Source organism: Girardinichthys multiradiatus, chromosome 5, assembly GCF_021462225.1.
Source record: "Girardinichthys multiradiatus isolate DD_20200921_A chromosome 5, DD_fGirMul_XY1, whole genome shotgun sequence".
Classification (NCBI taxonomy): Eukaryota; Metazoa; Chordata; class Actinopteri; order Cyprinodontiformes; family Goodeidae; genus Girardinichthys; species Girardinichthys multiradiatus.
Genome location: NC_061798.1, coordinates 44,605,188 through 44,629,279, shown reverse-complemented (window position 1 = coordinate 44,629,279; position 24,092 = coordinate 44,605,188). Strand labels below are relative to the sequence as shown.

The 24,092-nt window shown below is 38.7% G+C and overlaps 2 long non-coding RNA genes across 2 annotated transcripts; both read left to right on the top strand.

Moving 5' to 3' along the window:
- Positions 1-704: 704 nt before the first annotated feature.
- On the top strand, positions 705-19,268 carry LOC124868228. Its single transcript, XR_007038282.1, has 5 exons — positions 705-835; positions 4,130-4,572; positions 5,739-5,892; positions 18,830-18,919; positions 19,256-19,268. It is a non-coding gene; the product is annotated as an uncharacterized LOC124868228 (long non-coding RNA).
- On the top strand, positions 6,822-10,965 carry LOC124868229. Its single transcript, XR_007038283.1, has 2 exons — positions 6,822-7,596; positions 7,676-10,965. It is a non-coding gene; the product is annotated as an uncharacterized LOC124868229 (long non-coding RNA).
- Positions 19,269-24,092: the final 4,824 nt, after the last annotated feature.

The following is a 24,092-nucleotide window of genomic DNA, read 5'->3' as shown; positions in this document are numbered from 1 at the left end:
TCAATTATTAAAAAAAATAGTTGACAGATTAATCGATCAGCAAAATAATCAGTTGCAGCCCTAATACTTACACAGACATGAACAAAGAAGCAAAAGTATAAAACCCCAGTATGACAAAAAAGAAGTTGGTGTGCATTTGCTCTGTGGTTTAATGTAAAAACACCCCCTCAACATTTGTGACTGAGGAAACAAATTAGCTTTAAGGCACATCAGTTCAAGAACAGCAGGAGTTTCCACAGACAAATGCCAACACAACAAGACAGCTATCTCACAACACAGATAAAAATCAGAACCAGATTAAATAAAAAATATTTGTGGTTTTACTTTCATTTCAGCAACTTCAAAACGTCCAGCATTCAGGGAAAACTAAGCTGTAAGTATTTCATAGGGTGACTTTGCTTAAACACATCCTTATACAGTCTCAGCCCCTATAAATAATTACAGTAAATGTGATCTCACGTGAACTTGAGACCTAATGTGTAAGTCAGCTCTACACAGCTCTTGCAACCGTTTGAAAGAAAGAGAGGGATGCACAAAGCAGCACTGTGTGGCATGAACTACAGCTGCTGTGTGATGATCAGCGTCTGAATGCTCCAGTGACACAGAAGGTAAGAGTTTCACTCCGATTTTTTTCATAATGTGTGAGGAGACTTCACCTTAACAGTGCTGGTGATTTTACTGACGTTACCATCGACAGACAGCTGTGGGAGCGAGTCTGGATCGATGGCTTTACTCTTAACTGAGTTCGAGGTGTTGACGATCATGTTCTCCATTCTGGTTTTCGCCCTCTTCACACTCATCGGGATGATCAACGAGGAGTGTCCACACTTGGAAGGTGAGGCTGCAGAAATAAAACACATGAACGTATAAAGTATATTCGTTGCAAATCATGCAAAAGTTAAGCCCAAAACTATTCATACTCCTGGCAGATTTAGATTAAAAATTATTTTCATTCAACCAAGAATTTAGTTTTTTTTATATAAAATGAGACAGGCATCTTTCAAAGGCTAAACAACGTAAAGTAGTAGCAATTTAAATCTTTTTACCTTTCTTCTAAAAAATACCATCTTCTCACTTGTCAATGGAAAAATCTTTTTATGAAACAAACCCCTCATAATTGCTAGTCAGCTTTTTGCATGGTTCCACTGGTATTTTGATGGTTTATCTTTGGAGTTCCGAGTTTTTATTTAGTCACAAGAAACATGTTGGTAAAATTAAAAAGTTATTTAAACCTAAAACTTTCAGGGGTATGAATAATAAGTTTGGCCTTAACAGTGCTTTAAGAAAGCTAAAATGCTGAATAAGATCCAACATATTAAGTGATAGTAGAAAAGTATTACACAAGCTGTCTGTTATTTTCACCCGTCACAGAGGTCGATGGGTCACCCTCAGCTGCGGTCAAAGCTGGTTATTTTCCAGTGAATCTTTGCTTATTGCTTCTGACTCAGCTCTTTAATATATCCAAGTGTTCTTAATTAATCTCGCTGTAAACGTTGTGTTTAAAACCTATTTTCCAGTGCTGCTGATGCAGATGAGAGAGTTCAGCCGATTATGGTCATGATGTGTTCACAGACACCGCTTGTTGTTTATAAAAGCATTAGTAGTTGCACAATTTTTTCATATTTTTGTAAATACGCTGTTGTTTTTATATGGGGTGCCATTTGTAACAAAAAAAAGGTTGACAGCAATATTTTGGGTTATTTAGCATCTCTTTCATATATTTTTAAATGTATGGTAAAAATATTACTTTAAAAAATAAACATCACTTTTTCATCTCTTATGTTCACCGTGTCATTTATACATTTATAAATGTCACAGTTGCAAACAAAATATTTAATTAGCAATTTAAGTATTTAGTTTACAAACTAGGGCTGCATGGTGGTGCAGTTGGTAGCACTGTTGCCTTGCAGCAAGAAGGTCCTGGGTTCGATTCCTGGCCTGGGGTCTTTCTGCATGGAGTTTGCATGTTCTCCCCGTGCATGCATGGGTTCTCACCGGGTACTCCGGCTTCCTCCCACAGTCCAAAGACATGCCTCTTAGGTTAATTGGTCACTCTAAATTGCCCTTAGGTGTATGAATGAGTGTGTGCATGGTTGTTTGTGTGTTGCCCTGCGATGGACTGGTGACCTGTCCAGGGTGTACCCTGCCTCTTGCCCATAGACTGCTGGAGATAGGCACCAGCTCCCCCGCGACCCACTATGGAATAAGCGGTAGAAAATGACTGACTGAGTTTACAAACTAAATAATTAGCTTTCAAATTAAATATTTGGTTATCAAGCTAAATATTTAGTTTATAAACTAAATGTTTAGGTCTGAGCTAAATATATAGATTACTAACTAAATATTTAGCTCCAAAGTAAATATTTAGTACCAAGGTTATATATTAGTTTATAAATATTTAGCGTGCTAACCTAATATTTAATTTAAAAGCTAATTATTTAGTTTACAAACTAAATAATTAGGTCCAAAGTAAATATTTATACCAAGGTTATATTTAGTTTATAAATATTTAGCTTGCTAACCAAATATTTAATTTGAAAGCTAATTATTTAGTTTACAAACTAAATAATTAGCTTTCAAATTAAATATTTGGTTATCAAGCTAAATATTTAGTTTATAAACTAAATGTTTAGGTCCGAGCTAAATATATAGATTACTAACTAAATATTTAGCTCCAAAGTAAATATTTAGTACCAAGGTTATATAGTAGTTTATAAATATTTGGTTTGGAACTAAATATTTAGTTTGCAAACTCATTATTTAATTTGTAAACTAAATATTTAACTTGCTAATTAAATATTTAGTTTGGAACTGTGACATTTATTAAAGTATTGAATAACATGGTGAGAAAATGACTTTGAAAAATTAACCCCCATTTTTTTCTTTTACAACTGCCAAAATAATCCAAAATATTGCTGTCGATTTTTGACTGTGTAATTTTACAAATGGCATCCCATATATTATGCACAAATATACAAACACATCTGGTAATTTTTTTTTTTATTATCCTACTCAGTTGCACACTTATTTGAATCTGAGAATGCTATATTTTTAATAACTGTAGAGTATTTTTTCTTATGTCTCTTATTTCTTATTTTGTCTTATGTTTTATCTTGTGTGTATCTGTATTCTTCAACTTTGCCTGTCAGTATACTCTCTACCTTTACATGTATATAAACATGATGACGTCCTATTCTTAATATATATATTCTTAATATATAAGGTCCAGTTTGTTGATGGACCTACTGTTGCCAGCAATAGCAAATTTAACTATTCTGTAAACATCTTCCACGAGGTTTCGGAGTGTGTTCATAGTTAGATGATAAAACCAGAGTTGCAGCCTCCGCTCTAATTCATCCCGAAGGTGTTTAAGACTGTCCTCGGTCCAGGACAGTCAAGTTTCTCCACATCAAACTTTATACACCTGCAGCCATGGACGTGATTGGAAGACCAGAATTCATTGATCTGTTGGTGTGACCCAATACTTTTGGCCAACCCCAAACCCTGAAGGGATGAATCCATCTTTTTGATATTGAGAACAATGTCTTCAGCCTTTCCGTAATCTCCATCCTATTGTGGAGGAGAGGTTTGAGTACCCCAATGAGCCTGAGGGCTATACTGTCTGGAACATCTGCCTCTGTGGCCCTCCTGGGGCTCCGCTGGGCACAATCTGAAAAAGCAACAGAAGAGCACCTCCACAAGGGCCCACCATCCCGCAAGAAGAGAAGTTGAGGTCAGGTCAAATGGGAGCTGATTAGCAAGGGAGGGCTGGATTTATAATGAGAGGCCCTGATGTTTACCTAAATCGTACTTTATGCCCTCTAAAAAGATGGTGGATTTAAACATGCTTTATTAATTTACTGAACGTTTCCAAACAATATAACTGTGAATATAAATGTTTGCTTGTAACCTTTTCGTTGGTAAGAATGCTGATCCAAAATGGGATTTTGTCTATAAACCATCTTAAAAACCTATGAATTAACCTTTGCTTTTAGATCCTTGCATTTACTGTGTTTGCCTTATTTTTTTATTGTCATTCTTGATTATTTACAAGTGAGGAGATAACAATGTGATTAATGAGATACAATTTGGGTGAAAATCCAAAGATATTTTGTTTTTGTTTTTGCAGAAACTAATGAAAAAGCCCAAAGCCAGGAGATGTTGGTGTGACTACTTCCTGCTAATAAGCACCCTGTGAGACAAACTCAACTGCAGTCTGGTGTGTGGCCATGACGTTTTATCAGTTCATAAAACCAATTCTGCCAGGTTGATCTCTGAACGCGGACCTAGTGTAACTTGCTTCCAGGATGAGGCACAAAGGTCTGCCAGGCGTATCTCTGAACGCGTGTTTGTGCGTTTGTTTGAGGACCTAGTGTAGCTTGCTTCCAGGATGAGGTACAGAGGAGTGGCCTACATTGTGCAACTAAAAAAAGCAATAAACAGACACCTGCTCCAACAAAGTGTCTCCTGACAGGATCGCCAGCCGGCTCGACTTTCAGATGTCAGGAGACAACAAGAAAAGCTTCCTTTGTGAACTAATTCTGGAAAACAGCCTGTGTACTCCTTCCATCAGTAAGTCTCACAACAGCAAGCTAACAATTATTATTTATATGTGTAAAAAGTGTATATCTTCTGTTTTTTGAAGGTTATAAAACAAATTTAGGTCAGAAGCAAAACTATGCTGGTCGGATCAGTTTGCTGTCAAATTATCATGGAGGTGTGACTAATTCTTATTGGTAATTAAACAGCCAAACCTGTTTGCAAAGAGATGATTGACTGGTTTTTTATGTGTTACTTTCATGACTGAAACTCCACTGTGAAACCTAATTATACTTATATATAGTTTTCTTTTAACAAGTAGAACCAGTTAAAGGATGACATATTTATTAAACCTGTACTGTTTCTGAGCAGCATGTGAGCTCTTCTTCAATAAAGGTGGCTTTGGTTTTTATTCAGTAGTGAAGCACCATAAATACGTATCGGTAAACCTTAAAGAGCTGTTCAATACAGACTGGGAAGCTGAGGCAGTGTGGTTGAAGATTTAGATTATACTGAATTCTGACCTTGAAATGTTGTCATTTAGTGAAGTAAAGTCTGTAAGCTGCCACAACTTCACGGTTCTGACACCAACTGTTTTAATAATGCTGATTATTCCTTCAGTTTTGGCTAGTTTCGCACCACAACATTATCCTGTTTGTAAACTTTGTTTAACTTTACCATAATAAGTGCTGCTGAAGTAATTAGATTTAATGTTGAAGCGTTTATGGATAGATGAAAGTTATGATCAGTCAAAGCCATTTTAAAATCGTGCTTTTCCCACCAGGAACTATTCATTCTGCAGAGTAAACATTGTGCACATTCCAGGTTTCTGAAGTTAGATCTTAGACAGAAAATTATTGTAGGCCGCCTGGTGGTGAGACGTTGGCAGTGCACCATGTCATGTACAGTGATTTCCAAATGTTTTTGCACAGTTTCAGTTTCTATGACAATCCATATCGTTTTTAGAAATCACTGTTCAAATGCATATTGTTCTTTGTAAAGAGCTTCATCAGCTTAAACAAATCAGCTTTTTAACACATTTTAATTTACTACCTCAGTCACCTCATTTCATTTTATGTCATAAAGGTATAAAAGTGGGACATGTGGGTGTCCTCTTGTGCTGGTAATTGCCTCCAAAAATAAGCAAGCAGCTCAAAATTCATTGCAGGAAAATTGTAATTGAAAGAATATTTTTCCAGATCATCAAGAACGTCCAATAATGAGAGGGTCAGCTGCAGTGAAGAGAGCATCAAGACATCCAGGAGTGTCCCTTAAGCACCAGGACTCCTCATAAGGAGTGTGCTACAGAATCAAGTTGCCACCAGCGCAGAGGTTGGTCAACATTTGTAGCAGGTATGTGTGAACACATGTGCACACAAAGCGGCACAAAGACTTTAGGACAACAGCCTTGAGAAAAGACAGGCAGCAAAAGAGCCACTACTGTCTAAGAAAAACATGAAGGACAGAATGAAATTCTGCAGGAAGTACAGGGATGCAGTACTTTAACTTATTTGTACACACAATCTTTTCTATTGACAGTGCTGAGGGCTCACACTGAGCTGGAGGAAAACACATTCAAGCATTCTACCTTTCATGGTATCACCTCCAGGGTGAGCTCTATTTGAAGGAACCCATCCATCGCACATCTGGAAGCAGCTGCTTAGTGGATGATTTATTTGATTACACATGAACGTGTCATGGGGCTCGATTTTTGTTTAGATTTTCAGTGACCTTTCATATTTTATAATGTCTTATATTTTTATGTGCCTTAGGTCAAGTCTGACCAGGACACCCTTGTAAATGAAGTTTTAAACTTCAGTGGGACTTTGTTATTTAAATAAATTATATCCATTTACAACCTGTGCTCAGCTCTCAAAAGAGTCTATCAACAACTATGGACTTAACTCCATAACCATCTATCAGGATTCGGACCTGAAGTCTGAGGTTTATGGCCAACAAGCTGGAGCGAATTTCAGACATAATTTAGAACCAAGGCTGTACATATTGACTCTTTGGTGTATTTGTTTTAAAGAATCTCAAATGTTCAAGCCACAAAACAATTGTTGTGTTAGTGCCAGAATTCGGCCATGGTTGTACAGAATGTTTGCATGTAGGTCACTAAATGGGTAAATCTTTTTCTCAGTAGCACCTTTTATACAAATGAAAAGTACACGCTATAAAAAGAGCACTTAATCAGTTCAATAGTAAAACAAGACTTTAAAAAATGCCCCAAATAAACCCAGAAATTACACAACATACTGACAAACAAGACAAACATACTGTTTAAAATGTTAAATAACGATTAAATAAATTAAACATGGATTTTAATAAAGTCAGTGCAGTCTAAAATATGGATAAATTTTAAGCTACAGTAAAAAAAAAAACCTGGGTGTCAAGTTTGTTACTTTCAAAGGTCTGTGTTGAAGCCAACTTTTAATGTCAGCATGTATGAAACTCTAAAACTGTGCAAAACTACCAAATACAAAATGAGGGTGCAGGGAGCTTGGGGAACGTGGTCCTTTACCATGAAGAGCTTTACATGCAAGAAGAAGCACCTTTAAAGGGACATTAATCACTTTTTCTGCACCCACCTTTGTGAAAAATGACATTACTTTTATTGACTCAAAACTAACACAATCCTCTGAGATGACATTATTACAGCGTGAGAAGACAAGTTGTCTTTGGACAGTTTTAAAATTCATGCAAGTAAAGAAATATTAATTGTGTACATTTATCAGAAAAAGAAAGCAATTTTGTTTTTTATAACATTTCATAAATAATGAATATACTAAAAGAAAAGTGCCCTCTTGTTGAAACCAGTAAAATCTGTTTGCTTCTCTGAGCAACAGAGACTTTCTGTGACTTTTATTAGCAATAATTCGGCTTCTGAATGTGAGTTTGGTTCATTAGGTTTGACCTCATCCTTTGTTTGGGCTGCTGGGTAGATGGAAGTGCCGTTCTCTGCCTTTGAGCTAACCTTCATCATCTTAGCCTTCGTCATCTTCTCCCTTTTCAGTCTGGCTTCAGTCTGCATCCGGCCAGAAGAAGCCCCAACAGGTAAGCAGCACCTGCTGCAGTCAGAAACACAAAACAAATGTCAGCCTTTCTAATGCAAGTCATGACTGCACTCTTTCAGAAGAAGCTGCGTATGAAGGCAAGAAGTTCCAACAACAAGTAAAAAAGAAACAGAGAGCGATTATCAAGCAGGCTGCACAGGAGCCTTAAAGCCAGGAAACTGAAAGAAACTGAACTGGGACTGGAAATCAGAATTTCTGCTTCTCTTTATATATGTTGTTAAAATAAGAGACTTGTCTTTGTCCAATGATGAAATGCCCTCATTAAGACCTAGTTTAGGTTTTCTTGTTATTACCTCTGCCAAGAAGGTTATGTTTGCAAAATATCTCAAAAAGTTATACAGATCTGGATGAAATATTCAGACAAGCTGCGTATTAGGACAAGCGCCGGATTATTTTTAATTTGGTAGTGATGCGGAGCACCGTCTGGTGTCAGGATTTTTATGAAGGATTCTTCATCATTGCCAGATCATGGTGTGTCAACCTGGAATTCCCACATGGTTCCTCACCCTGTCAGCAGCAGACATGCAGAGGCCAGAGGTCATCCAGAGTAGCTCATCAGTATAGAAAGAAGCTGACATGTGTCAATGATCCTACTGCCTTGGCGGAGGTCTGTGCTCTATGAGTGCTTTATTGGTTCATGAATGAAATAATCAAGAATCCAAAACAACATGCAGGCACTACTATAGATGGTAACTTGAACAGAAAGACAAATGCTGTGCAAAAGTCTTGAGTCACCCCTGATTTGATTTTATGTTCCCTTCCAAGCAGCCAAACCTTCTTGAAATTATTTAAAATGGTCTTGATCAACAGTCCTTCAGGCTTTCTGAATGGTTTCTTTAAACTTTGGTTGTTATATCAGTTGTTTTATGTTTAGTGCCTTCCTAAATTTTGCTTGCTTGGCACTTAACTCTGATCTCTAACTCATTCAGGCATAAAAACACCCCTGAACTAAGATGATCAGTGTTGTGTAAGTATAAAACAGACAACTTTGCAAAGAACCAGATTTAAATTAGATCTTAATGCATTTTGTTACCAGCAGCCTGTCACAAAAACATGATTTGTTCCTTTGTCTTCAAGTAAATCTATAAAAACTACCAAAGATCACAAGTTTGATCAAAACAAAGTGATCCCCAAACTTGGCACACTGTAAATGATCCATTTGAGGATGATAAAACTCTCAGATCTTTTGGTGTTTGCTATGATTTTCCCAGTTTGTTTGTTTTGGTTTTTTTTTAAATATGACATTTAGGCACTTCATATCTGCCGAAGACCATTATTGAAATCTGACCATTCTTAATTTTTCCTCCACTTTCCTATTTTATCACATACTGAACAATGTGTTGTCATGCAGGCATCCAAGGTCTCCAAAAACCTTTGAATAACCTTCAGAAAACATGGAGAACTATTGATCAAGGCCACTTTGAAAGGTTACAAGAAACTCTGGCTCTTTGGATATGAAGTATAAAGATGTAAAAGACAGTTTAAAACTTTGGAACAGCTTCGATTTGTTATATTCAACGCAGATCATGTACTGTTAGCTCATATGTTGTCAACAATAATGATTTATTTACTCGTTCTTCAACATTTCTTGTGTTCATGACACTTTTGCCTCTAATCCTCAGCCACCCCAACTGTCCTAACTCTTGGACAACAACATTTTTGCTCTTTAGACTTTTACTTGTATTGTTCATAAAATATCGGCTCGTCTGAAAAGGGTTCTGGGTGACAGTTACACAAGAGAAAGATATTTTTGGGCAGAAAGTGAACACATGTTGAACTGCTTCAATTTTCAGGCACAGGTTATCGGAGAGATGAAGAGATCCATAAATATCTCTGGCAAAAACAGACCCTGTATGTCCACAAAGGTCAAATGTCTGAGTAAGGATTAAACAAAACAAGTGACTTTTGGCCGCCGGAGCCCGTGTGGGTTGTTGTGCTGGTGCACAGACCTTGCTCCCTGTTGAGTTTGCCCTTTGACCCGTGAGCTTTCCGTCATTCCTCCAGAGTCAGCCGTCTAGCTGCCGACAGAGCCAGGAGGAGAGGCTATATTACAGACAAGAGTTAATCAGATGGAAGATTATTCTGTTGTTTAGAAACTGCCAGAAGAAAAAGCTCAAACTCTGTGTAGTTGTGATTCTGCTAGTGAGATGTCTGCTATGGCCCACACCTAATGGTCCAATCTCTAATCACCGTGTATTGGAAGCTCACTGCTGTTCATGTGTATAAAGGTTCATTGGGATCTGCACTGGGCAATTAGAGATAAAGAGTTTTAAGAGTAATTAAGCCTCTGGCTGGCTGCAGCCCCTCATTAACGCTGACGACCTTGTGGCATGACAACAGGAGCTGCTATCAATCTAACGATGGACAACGAACAGACACATCAGATCACAATCAACACATGCACACATAGACTGCAGGACTACACCTAAAAGCATTCAGACATCACGGCGCATTTCATCTCTGACAGTAATTACACCATCAGAACCACTTGTATTCACCTCCCATTCTTTTTCTTCTCAATTGGATTTTTGTCTGGGCAATGGTTGGATCATTCTAACATACACTATATGGCCAAAAGTACTGGGTCCAACAGTAAATCAATTAATTCTGGTGTTCCAATCACATCCATGGCTGCAGGTGTATAAAGTTCTGTGTGGAGAACCTTGACTGATCTGCACTGAGTCCTGACCTCAACCTTCTTGAATACATTTGGATGAATTAGAGCCGAGGCTGCAACTCGGGTTTTCTCATCTAAATATGAACACATTCCTAAACCTGGCAGAAGATGTTTACAGAATAGTTAAAGTTGCTATTGCTGGCAAAGGCGGGCCCATCAAGAAACTGGACCTCATAGATTAAGAATAGGATGTCATCAAAGTTAATGTCCATGTAAAAGTAGACGGATAAATACTTTTGGCATTATTCAGTCAGTTCAGGTGAACGGCCATGTCTTACCAGGTCTGTAGTTGTGCCATACTCTTTCCAGTTTTGGATGATGGATGGACCATTAGACTGGATATTGTTTTATAACCTAACGCTGCTATAAACTTCTCCACAATCTTCTCCCTGACCTATATGTTGTGTTCCTTGGTCTTTATAATCCTGTTTGTTCAACGATGTTATCTAACAAACCTCAGAGGCCTTCATCGAGCAGCTGTATTTATTAATTACACACAGGAGGACTCTATTTACTAAGTGGCTTCAGTATTTGGGTGTATCAGATTAAAGAAGGTAAATGTATATGAATGCCATACTTTTCAAGTTTTTATTTGTAAGAAAACTGAAATGTATCAGTAACTTAACTTTGTTCTGGTCTGTCACATAAAATGCAATAAACTGTGTTGAAGTCTGTGGTGGTGATGTGACAAAATGAGAAAAAGATCAAGGGGAGTAAATATTTCTGCAAAGCACTGTATATAAGTAGTATGGTGTATACTAGAGTCATTTTATGAGGCACTGTTGTTTCTAACATGTTTTATCAGAGAGGAAGTTCCTTATCTGTGGATCCTGGTCAGGATGGTGACAGAGGAAGAATAAAGTGAGGTTTCTAATGCAGTTGAAAAGATCACAGCTACTATGAAGGCCATGACTGACCAACATTCACACCAAAGGAAGTGGTACACTCAAACTTCTTCCTGTGTTAGATCCTCTTTAAATGCCTTGACTACAGAAGTAAAGAAAAATGAGGAAATTAAAACATTTCAGACAGATTGATTGCATACATTATGTGTTTATTGAAAATAACTTCATTCAAGATTTGCTTTGCAATAATCAGCTGTTGATTTTCTACATGCGACCTCTTTGGTTTAGGTGAAGATCAAAGGTAATTTATTCTCAAATTAATATGTAGTTGCATAGTTTCAATGTTGGAATGATTTCTATAAATTGCCAGGTTGATCATCACTCGTAATTTAATCATTTACTTGTTATCAGAAAAGCAGAAAGTGGGAACTTTCATACTTAAATACTACATGTGACAAACGACCCACAAAGATAAGTGGTAAATGTTGTAAGCTGGAACAATTAAAGTTCATGTTAAAAATATGGAAATCGACGTCGGCTGCTACAGACTTTCAAATAGTTAACAGTTGCACTTATCAGTCTAAAAATCTTTGATTGCATCACTTTTGTTTGAGGAACTTTGAGCAGATTGAAAAATGTAGCATTTGTAAAACAATTAAAAGTTTTCTGGTTTTTAAGAAAGATTCTGTTGAAAAATAATCAGGAGTCATTATCTTACCTGCAGTATAGCTATCTGAACAATCTCAGCTTAGAAAAAACGTAAAAAGTTCTGATTAGAGAGTCAAGCTAACAGCTAGCAAGAGTGGGTCTGATTCCAGAGAGAAAAATCTGTAAAAGTTTCGCTTGAACTCCTATACATTTTTTTAAATTACATTGATTTTGCTTTGAATATTCACATTGTGCAATATGTGTTTCACATCAGATGGTATTCATGAAAGTTCATATTCCTACCTAGTTATCAATGTAAGGGAATCCACAGGTTTTCTGTCTCAATGGAGATAAGCTGTAAATACCTTGTCAACAGACACACTCTAATTGATCATATTTTGGGTCAGCTACACCGTAGCAATCCACTCATACAGTGCGGTATTTTCTTTTAAACAAGCCACTTTGTCAATTTTCTTCCAGTGTCTAATCTATCTGTTGTGTGTTTGGCATCATTACAAAAGTAACTGTTAGGGCCAAAACTTGTGAAGAACCTAAAAAAAAAACCTGCAAAATGACAAAATCTATTTCAATCAGGCTTTGGGATCGAACGGGCTGTTGAGAATATTATGAACCATAAAACAGTTCCAAAGAGCCAGAGCTGAAGACCAGAACTTTTTTCTGATTAGCTAAACTGAGGTCATTCGGACTGTTATCTTCTGCAGGTCCGGTTGCAACTCAGCTATTTGTGGTGCTTAAAACATGGCAATAGAACTTTATTTTTCTGTACATTTGGACATTCAAAAGTTGCACAAACAGAGGATGTACGGTACTATGTTGGTGGCTTATTTAGTGTGATTCAAACCATCAAACATGAGCATAAACAGTTCATTACCTCAGCAGTCATTGCTACACCTAGCAGCCATATTGGAATTTGAGGTTGGTGTTGGTAGGAAACATCTTTTTTGACATCAGTGGAGTTAATTTTTCTAACTTGGGACTTTTGAATACAAATAGAGTGCATCATAAGATAGTGAGTGCGATAATGACTATATCAATAAATATATAAATAGTTTTTATTTATTTATATAATGCATAAATAAATGTATGCTCTCCCCTTAGTGCCAAGGAAAATAAATGTACATTTTGTTATTAAATTAGTATTACATTTTAAATAAGCAAACAGAAATGATTTGCTGGAGAAAAAGTAATCTGTAGCATTTTTAAGATTTCCTTTACCAATTAAGGTGTTTGGGAAGGAACATTTCTTTCTAGAAACTACTGGGATTTGACTTTGATGGTTTATGTCATTTTAATTCAGGCAATAATTCAGTTGAGGTGAGGTCCTTTTGGACTGATCTGATTGTGTGGGTGTATGGAAGGTCTAGAAAATAACCTTGATGACTCAAAGCTACATCTCCTACACTTAAGGTTCATCTAGGAAAAATGTGACGTAGAATATGACGCAGATTGCAGTCATACTAAACTCCTGAAAAGTTTAATGAAAGGTTACCCTCCCTCTTGTCTGTACCTCCCACTTGATGGGTGTTTGAGCAGGCTGAGTAATCCTCGTAAAGACGTATAATCCCCAGGAAGAGCAAATATTACAACCCGCTTTAATCGCTCACACAGAAAACCTGGTGGGAGAATTTGGTTCGATTGTCTTGTTTCTGTTTTGTTGCTCAGACACACAGGAGCTGAAAAAGACTTGGTGAAGCAGAGATCTGGCAGTGGGTAGAGGCCAGTGAATACCGGGTGGATCTGAATGACAATTGAGGCCTAATTAGCATATTCAGATCGGGAAAATAAAAGTACTTTAAAAGACAATGGCAGCTGATATGCAAAGAGAGCTTGCCAAAGAAACAAAATGCATACCTCAGCAGAGTGTTTGCAGCAGGATGAATGTGTGCACGAGAGTTTGTATGTGCACGGACCCAAATCATGAGGAATCTCTGCCGTTCCAACGCACATTTTTGCAAACATCATAAAGCAATAAAAGTGACATTCCCAAAAGTATTGGAGCTCACAAGAGGACACCACCCTTATAAGAAGGAGGATAATTAAAAAAAGACCTAAATCTGACCAGGGCGCTTGTTTTTTGACGTCTAAGTGAGTTGATGGCCCAGATGCTTGTTCAAAGTATCTGACTGTTATGAGCCATGTGGTCCATTAGTGTCCTGCTGCTTTTCTAATCCTCATTCACATGTAATGGCTGACATTTCATCTTAATGTGTTAATTCATTAGCTGGGTGCTGAATGGGGGGTCTCAGTCCACAGAGACAGCCGTAAGCAGACACAATAATGAGTCCCCACACCAACAAGCGCAGATTTAAAGCCAACTAAAACGGGTTACCTGCTGCAGGAAAATCCATCTGGTATTCTGGCGAAATCCAGAGAAATGCTCTCCTTCGGATTTATTTTAGTAATACAATTTCTAATGTAAAATTATTTCTAAGTGGATAAATGCCGTTTGCTTTGATGTATGATCAAATATTTTTAGAAACAAGAATCAAGTAGTGATGTTCCTTAGGTAGCATTTAGTCTGTCGGCACAATATAAACTGAATTTGATCGGATTGTATTATGATCAAATTAGAATGTATGTAACTGAATTTGAATCTCTTTATGATTGGACTGACTTATGTTTCAGGATATGTTTATCTTGAAAAGATGCATTGAGATATAGCTTATTTAGTAATACAGTGCTGTAAAAAGCATTTGTCCTCTTACAGATTTCATCTGTTTTTGCTTTTTTGTCACACCCAAACGTTTCGGATCAACCAACCAATTTTAAATATTAGGGAAAAAATGAATGAACAGTCTGTTTAAGGTCCTGCCATAGCATCTCAGCATCAAAGTCCAGACCTTGACTTGGCCATTCCAGCAGCTTGATTCTGTTTTGCTTTGGTTCTTTGCAGACCTTTAGAGGTAGACTTGATGGTTTGCTTTGGGCCATTGTTTGCTTGAGCTTAAGGTCACAAACTGATGGCCAGACATTCTCCTACAGGATTCCTGCAAGAGAGCCGAATTCATGGTCCCATCAAGTACTGCAAGTCTTTCAGGTCCTGAAAAAGCAAAGCAGACACTGACTATCAGACTACCAAGACCATGTTTGTCTGTTGGTGTAATGTTGTCACTATGTTAGTTTTACACCAAATATAAAGGGACACACCCACCAAATAGTTCATATTTTGTCTCTAGCCATGCAACATTTTTGCCCTAAGTCTTGGGGATCATTAGGATGTCTTTTGCGGAAATGTGAGACAGGCATTAGTTTTGTTTTTGAAAAGCAGTGGCTTTTGCATTGCAATTCTCCCACAGATGGCACTTTAGCTCGGTTTCTTCTTTATTGTTAAATAGAGAACATTGAACCAAACTGAACTGAGGCAACTGCTTTAAATGTTGTTCTGGGTTCTTTTGTCACCCCCTAGATGTTTGCCGATGCATTCTTGGAGCAAAATTTGTAGGCTGACCTCCTGGTAAGGGTCACCATGTTCCATTTGTGGGTCTCACTGTGGTTCACAGGAGTAACAAATTCTTAGTAATGGCTTTGTAACCCTTTCCAAAATGATTGATGTCAATGACTTTGTTTCTCATCTGTTCTTGAATTTATTTTGATCGGGGCATGGTGTGGATCTTTTTGTCTATTTCATTGTTGTCAGACAGATTCTATGTAAGTGATTTTATGATTCTACAGGTCCGGCAGTAATCTGTCTTGGGCATGACTTGTAAAATCGAACTTAACTTTCTAAACAATGTGGTTGATCCCAGGTATTTTATTATTTAACCAGTGGGGAATTACTTTTTCACAGAGATTGATGTGGATAGATTATTTTCAATAATAAATGAAATCAGCACTTAAACCACATCTTGTTATTTATCATGTTATCTTTGTCTAATATTTAAAATGTCTTGATGTAAAACATTTAAGTGTGAGAAAAAGCCAAAAGAGAAAAATCTTTAGGGGGTGGGGGTAGGGTACTCTTCACAGCACTGTAAATAAACTGAACTGGATTATATCACTCTATAAAAATCTGTTGTGTCGCATAAGATATTCCTGTTCTTTAGAAATAGCAGAAACTCAGAGCAACTTAACTATCCCAAAACAAGACCTGTCCGACTAGCAGACAGTCGGAGATATTAGATGGCATCTCAGACAGACATTAAGTCTTCGTGGCTAATTGGCTTGTGCAACAGATCTCTGAATTTCATTCAGACAGGGTCCTAAATGCTTGATGCAAAAGGCCAACAGGCACCCCCTCCAAATTGCAACACCCAACCCCAGATGTGTGTCCTCATTAATGCGGGGGCAGGGGAGAACCAGAGGGATCTGGTTCATGAAGGACCTGCTACTTTCAACTACAGCTTCTTAAACCCTGATGGTGATGAATCCACTCTGCCTGCCTCTTCCGCTCACTTTGAATATTTCAATCACTCACATGCAAAATGCATCACAAGATTGTGTGCACAGAGCAGTTAGAGTGCAAGGAACAAGGGGGGCTTCCTGTCACTTGAATTACTCTCTACATGTGGGGTCAATATGTGCAGTGCTTGAGTGTGTGTGCTGGAGAGGGAGTGTGTGTCAAGAGTAGGGATGTAGGGGTGGCTGCAGTCAGGGTGCACCCTCCCTCTGAAGGGCCATATAAAACAGATGGGGGGAGATGTACCTTTGTCACTTTGCCTACAGAGCAGGAGATGACCTTATATTTGCTGGACCCAAAGGTTCTTCTTGGATCTCTTGTCAGGTTCTAGGAAAGAGACTTGTGTTTGCTGGATTCTCTCTGTTTGGTGGACTGAAAAGGTGGGAAAAAGGAAGAGGGTGCATTATCAGTGAATTCGGAATCAGAACCAGAGGAATTTTCCAAACTTCTGGAAAATTATCAAAACTGCTGCCCAGCCATGAAGGTTCTCAACTTGCTTTACCTGCTCCTGTTGCTCACAGCTTTTGTAGCACCTGTGTTTTCAGCCAGGCCAGGTAAGAATCTTCAAACTTACACAGACACCCAAACTTTCTCTCTGTTCTTCTGCTGTTCAGACATATTGGTTTACTCACCTTCCTAAACCCAGAGCATTAAAACCTACAAACCGCTAACAGCTTTGTTTGAATAAAGAAAACCTTTAAAACTGGGTCAGGGATACGTTTCGAGTTCAAATTAAATGTAAAAACAGATTTCACATAACTTTAAGATTGCATTAAATGTTAAAAAAAAAATAGATAAGGTTTGTATACTCAACCAATCAATATTTTAAAAGTGAATATCTCGACTGGAAGCTATAAAATTTGGAAACCACACCTAAATCTCCGCTCATTGACAGTGAAACGGTGGGTAACCATAGCAACCAAATTAACGGCTTTAGCGAGGCTAACTTCCAAAGGCTAACCGGTGAAAAATGCAAACATCTTAGCTAAAAAATAAGACGTTAACATTCACTTCGATGAATAAAAAGAAATATTATTAGCTGTTCGTAAATAGGCCAAACAAATAAATAAAACAAACCGAGAGACAGCTTAATTTCCTGCTGAAAAACATTGTCTTACTGTCGCACGAAGCGGACGTTAGCATTCGACTCGGCATTTCAATAAAGGGCTATTACGCTGCTTTTTAAGTAATCGGAACCACATTTAGTTGAAACTCAGATACTCTAGAAAATTACGCTCTGATTTTAAAAAAATATCTTGCGAACAGTAAAACCCTTAAGTCTATATGTAAAAACAGAAAAAGGATTTTTTAAGTCCATCTTAGATTGGGTCCTTTTATACCTGGAAATAAATCTACAGGCTTACGGGCCCTATTTTTTGGTTTTGCAAACATACAAAACCCGAAATACATTGAACTAATTAATGTATTGATTAATTTGTTTTAACGCAGTTCTTGCAGTAAACTGCGGGACAAACAGTTTAGGACATGAGGTTGTGATCGAGGCTCATGTGATGATCATGATGATGATGATGGAGGTCAGAGGGCTTGAAGAAAGGGAGGAGGAGGCCCTCGGGGGATCGCAGGGCATCCACGGGGGCGACCCATCTTGCAACCCCCCGGGCTTGAAGGCACTTCGACGGGCTTTTGTTAATCACGGTGTTAAAACGCCATGCAAATACTCGAGGTCTATTAACATGACATGGAGCAGCAGCGCCAAGTGTAAAGAAGCTTTACCTTCAGGGGCTTCTTTCAGAGAGACTCAGATGGTGGCGGAGAGGGTCATAAAGTCATCCAGCAGTTTATCTCCTTCCTGGGTTGGCTTCTTGCTGCCTGTGAAACACGGGATTTAAAGTGGATTTATTGGGGACGTTTAAAAATAATCACGTGTTAGGTCTCTTTCCCAGTTTGTCCCAGGTGTTTTAAAAGTGCTCCACATAGTAAAACAGTTGCAAGTGTTCAAGAGGGATTAAGTTTATGGCATAGTTACATTTATAACCAGACCACAGGAAATACGTAACTAGCTCTGGACAATTTTGATCTTTTCATAACTGTGGCTGTGTTAATGCAAACGGCATAAAATGCAGCCAGGTTGTGTTTTTTGAGTGACGTCAATCTTTTTCAAGGTTTTTTTTTATGTGTCTTTTACTGAATAGAGCAATGTGTGTCCCTTTACCAATTTATTTTAATTTCTATGAAAAAATATCCCGCCTGGTGGGGAAATCCCTTCCAAATGTCAGGTTTTATTTTATTTAGTGTTTTTAAAAAGTGCAATTGTCACATGTGAAAAACTTCTACTTTTTCTCAAAAAGCTTATTATATATTACAATATAAAACATAAAAATTGTGCCAAGTTTATCATTTTTTGGTCCTTCAATACATATCAATATTCAGAAGATAATTCATATTTTACCTTTATGGTGAGGACTAATGTATAATTTAATTTAAAAATAATTTAATCATTTCATATTTCTACAGTAATGTTTTACAGACAGAGCAATTTATTTATATGCAAATTTGCACAAAAAAGTAACAATTGTTCAGATTCAACATCGCTTCAACTACCAAGCCCAGCTGGGCCTTGCTAAATGTGTTGGCAAAGTTTAAATAAAACCTTTCTTTGTTTCAGATTTCCTGAATCTGAGGAGAAAATACCACAGACACCACTGTCCACACAGACGCTGCATGCCTCTCCACTCGAGGGTCCCTTTCCCCTGAGGTAAGATGTGTTTCTGTGTGAAAGGAGGCTATAAACCGAGCTACAAGTTGTACGATGTGTGGAACAAAGCCAGGTTACAGGGCAGGTGGCAGTTAAGAGGGTGCCTGTGATTAGTAGCAGGGGTGTAGGTTCATGCAGAACAAGGGAGCATGGAGGAAAAGGTTGAGACATAAATCCTGCTAATGATGAACAGGAATGCTTTAATGCCAGGGGGTGTTAGGGCAAAGAGGTGATGGGAAGGAGGAGGTGGCATTGCAGGTGATTCTTGTTAATATGCTTTGAACTTCTGGCTGAACTCATATCAGGAGACTAAAAAGAGTGTTTTTTCCATCATAGGTGGAGAAAAGTGTCCTGTGTGAACTGTGGATGTGATTCTGACTGCGCAGCTTGAACACCATGGAAGGATCCCAGAATCGAGACAGATGGACACAAGAGGTGGAGAGAAACATCTGGGACTCCATGAAAGTGCCACTCCAAGACTGCCATGGTGTCCAGCCAAAGACTACAAGCAGAACTTCAAAGTCAGATTCACCCTAAGACATAAGATGAAAAACTGTCCATCCAAAGTTACAACCATGAACATTACGACATCGTAGCGCTCACAGATGTGAGCTCAGAGATTTGCAAGCTCCGTCCTGTTATCTCATTTCAATACTTCAATACCAGGGGAGCAGTCAGCCGAGAGAAGATTTATCATGAAGAATGTTTAGGATTTGTCATAAACGCTGCAGACCAAAGAGCTTGAACAATCTAAAGTGTTTATAATGTATGTATATATGCGCTTCACCTGTTAATTGATTTACATTTCAACCTTTTTAATAAAGATGTACAGATGTATTGTTTTAATTTTACTTTGTGTTACGCGGTCCAGTAAAATCACAATATACAGTGTCTTGCGAAAGTACTCGGCCCCTTTGAACTGGTCAACCTCTTGCCACATTTCAGGCTTCAAACATAAAGATATAAAATTCTAATTTTTTGTGAAGAATCAACAAGTGGGACACAATCGTGAAGTGGAATGAAATTTATTGGATGTGTCAAACTTTTAAAATAAATAAAAAACTGAAAAATGTGGCGTGCAATATTTTTCGGCCACTTTACTTTCAGTGCTGCAAACTCACTCCAGAAGTTCAGAGAGGATCTCTGAATGATCCAATGTTGTCCCAAATGACTGATGATGATAAATAGAATCCACCTGTGTGTAATCAAGTCTCCGTATAAATGCACCTGCTCTGTGATAGTCTCAGGGTTCTGTTCAAAGCGCAGAGAGCATCATGAAGACCAAGGAACAGACCAGGCAGGTCCGAGATACTGTTGTGGAGAAGTTTAAAGCCGGATTTGGATACAAAAAGATTTCCCAAGCTTTAAACATCCAAAGGAGCACATGTGCAAGCAATCATATTGAAATGGAAGGAGTATCAGACCACTGCAAATCTACCAAGACCCGGCCGTCCCTCTAAACTTTCATCTCGATCAAGGAGAAGACTGATCAGAGATGCAGCCAAGAGGCCCATGATCACTCTGGATGAACTGCAGAGATCTACAGCTGAGGTGGGAGAGTCTGTCCATAGGACAACAATCAGTCGTACACTGCACAAATCTGGCCTTTATGGAAGAGTGGCAAGAAGAAAGTCATTTCTCAAAGATATCCATAAAAAGTCTTGTTTAAAGTTTTCCACAAGCCACCTGGGAGACACACCAAACATGTGGAAGAAGGTGCTCTGGTCAGATGAAACCAAAATCAAACTGTTTGGCCACAATGCAAAACGATGTGTTTGGTGTAAAAGCAACACAGCTCATCACCCTGAACACACCATCCCCACTGTTAAACATGGTGGTGGCAGCATCATGGTTTGGGCCTGCTTTTCCTCAGCAGGGACAGGGAAGATGGTCAAAATTGATGGGAAGATGGATGGGGCCAAATACAGGACCATTCTGGAAGAAAACCTGTTGGAGTCTGCAAGAGACCTGAGACTGGGACGGAGATTTATCTTCCAACAAGACAATGATCCAAAACATAAAGCCAAATCTACAATGGAATGGTTCACAAATAAACGTATCCAGGTGTTGGAATGGCCAAGTCAAAGTCCAGACCTGAATCCAATCAAGAATCTGTGGAAAGAGCTGAAGACTGCTGTTCACGAACACTCTCCATCCAACCTCACTGAGCTCCAGCTGTTTTGCAAGGAAGAATGGGCAAGAATTTCAGTCTCTCGATGTGCAAAACTGATAGAGACAAACCCCAAGCGACTTGCAGCTGTAATTGCAGCAAAGGGTGGTGCTACAAAGAATTAATGCAAGGCGGCCGAATAATATTGCACGCCCCACTTTTCAGTTTTTTATTTGTTAAAGAAGTTTAACACATCCAATAAATTTCATTCCACTTCACGATCGTGTCCCACTTGTTGTTGATTCTTCACAAAAAGTATTAGAATTTTATATCTTTTTGTTTGAAGCCTGAAATGTGGCAAGAGGTTGAATAGTTCAAGGGGGCCGAAAACTTTCTCAAGGCACTGTAAATCAAATATATTCATTGTCCTTGAACTTTTACCACAAGTTCTCACATTACAACCACAATGATGTGAGTTCTCCTGAGTGTATGTCTCTACCAGCTTTGCACATTCTGACATTGACATTTCTGCCCTTTCATCCTTGCAAAAACACATACGCCCAGTCAGATTAGATGGAGAGCATGTGTGAACATGTCTTGCCACATATTTTCAACTGGAATTAGGTGTGGACTTTGACTAGGCCATTTGAAGAAAGTAATATGCTTCCATTGTACCTCTGGCTGTTTGTTTAGGGTCATTGTCCTCATGGAAAGGGAACCTCTGTCCCAGTCTCAAGCCTTTTATAACAGATTTTTCCAAAGACCCTCCTGTACAGGTCCTTCTCAAAATATTAGCATATTGTGATAAAGTTCATTATTTTCCATAATGTCATGGTGAAAATTTAACATTCCTATATTTTAGATTCACTGTACACTAACTGAAATATTTCAGGTCTTTTATTGTCTTAATACGGATGATTTTGGCATACAGCTCATGAAAACCCAAAATTCCTATCTCACAAAATTAGCATATTTCATCCGACCAATAAAATAAAAGTGTTTTTAATACAAAAAACGTCAACCTTCAAATAATCATGTACAGTTATGCACTCAATACTTGGTCGGGAATCCTTTGGCAGAAATGACTGCTTCAATGCGGCGTGGCATGGAGGCAATCAGCCTGTGGCACTGCTGAGGTCTTATGGAGGCCCAGGATGCTTCGATAGCGGCCTTTAGCTCATCCAGAGTGTTGGGTCTTGAGTCTCTCAACGTTCGCTTCACAATATCCCACAGATTCTCTATGGGGTTCAGGTCAGGAGAGTTGGCAGGCCAATTGAGCACAGTGATACCATGGTCAGTAAACCATTTACCAGTGGTTTTGGCACTGTGAGCAGGTGCCAGGTCGTGCTGAAAAATGAAATCTTCATCTCCATAAAGCTTTTCAGCAGATGGAAGCATGAAGTGCTCCAAAATCTCCTGATAGCTAGCTGCATTGACCCTGCCCTTGATAAAACACAGTGGACCAACACCAGCAGCTGACACGGCACCCCGGACCATCACTGACTGTGGGTACTTGACACTGGACTTCTGGCATTTTGGCATTTCCTTCTCCCCAGTCTTCCTCCAGACTCTGGCACCTTGATTTCTGAATGACATGCAGAATTTGCTTTCATCCGAAAAAGGTACTTTGGACCACTGAGCAACAGTCCAGTGCTGCTTCTCTGTAGCCCAGGTCTGGGGAATGCGGCACCTGTAGCCCATTTCCTGCACACGCCTGTGCACGGTGGCTCTGGATGTTTCTACTCCAGACTCAGTCCACTGCTTCCACAGGTCCCCCAAGGTCTGGAATCGGTCCTTCTCCACAATCTTCCTCAGGGTCCGGTCACCTTTTCTCGTTGTGCAGCATTTTCTGCCACACTTTTTCATTCCCACAGACTTCCCACTGAGGTGCCTTGATACAGCACTCTGGGAACAGCCTATTTGTTCAGAAATGTCTTTCTGTGTCTTACCCTCTTGCTTGAGGGTGTCAATAGTGGCCTTCTGGACAGCAGTCAGGTCGGCAGTCTTACCCATGATTGGGGTTTTGAGTGATGAACCAGGCTGGGAGTTTTAAAGGCCTCAGGAATCTTTTGCAGGTGTTTAGAGTTAACTCGTTGATTCAGATGATTAGGTTCATAACTCGTTTAGAGACCCTTTTAATGATATGCTAATTTTGTGAGATAGGAATTTTGGGTTTTCATGAGCTGTATGCCAAAATCATCCGTATTAAGACAATAAAAGACCTGAAATATTTCAGTTAGTGTGCAATGAATCTAAAATATATGAATGTTAAATTTTCATCATTACATTATGGAAAATAATGAACTTTATCACAATATGCTAATATTTTGAGAAGGACCAGTATTTATCTCCATGTCTCCACCCAGTCTGACCAGCTTCCCTGTCCCTGCTGAAGAAAAGCAGCCCAAAAGCATGATGCTGCTACCAGGATGTCCAGGATTATGTGCGGTGCTAGTTTGTCACTACATGTGGTGTTTTGCATGTGGGCCAAAACGTTACATTTTGTTCTCATCTGACCAGAACCCCTCCTTCCACTGCCACTGGTAGCCTTCTTCTATTTTCCTTTGTAAGGGCTAGAGTTGTGGAGTGCATGACTAATAGCTGACCTGCGGACAGACTGTCCCACCTGAGATGTGAGATATTATTTTATAACCTAACCCTGCTTTAAACGTTTTCCCTGACCCTTCTGCTGTGTTCCTTAGTTATCATGGAAATGTTGGTTTACCAATGTTCTCTAACAAACCTCAGAAGTCTTCACAGAACATCTGGATTTATAAAGACATTTAATCACACACAGGTGTCACACCATTTTCTTTCCACTTCACTATTATGCACCATGATATGTTATTAAATAAAGTTTCTTATTGTAACGTGATAAATTTTGAAAAGTTTAGGAGGTATGAATACTTTTGCAAGTAAGGCAAGAGCATCAGAAATTAAAGGGTAAGAGACTGATTTTTTTTAAAAATAAGAGCACGACACACCTGCAGGATTGTTGTTATCTGTGAGGTCCCAGCTGAAGCTGCATGGGAACGAAGTCGTGAAGGCTGCGCTCCCTGTGGA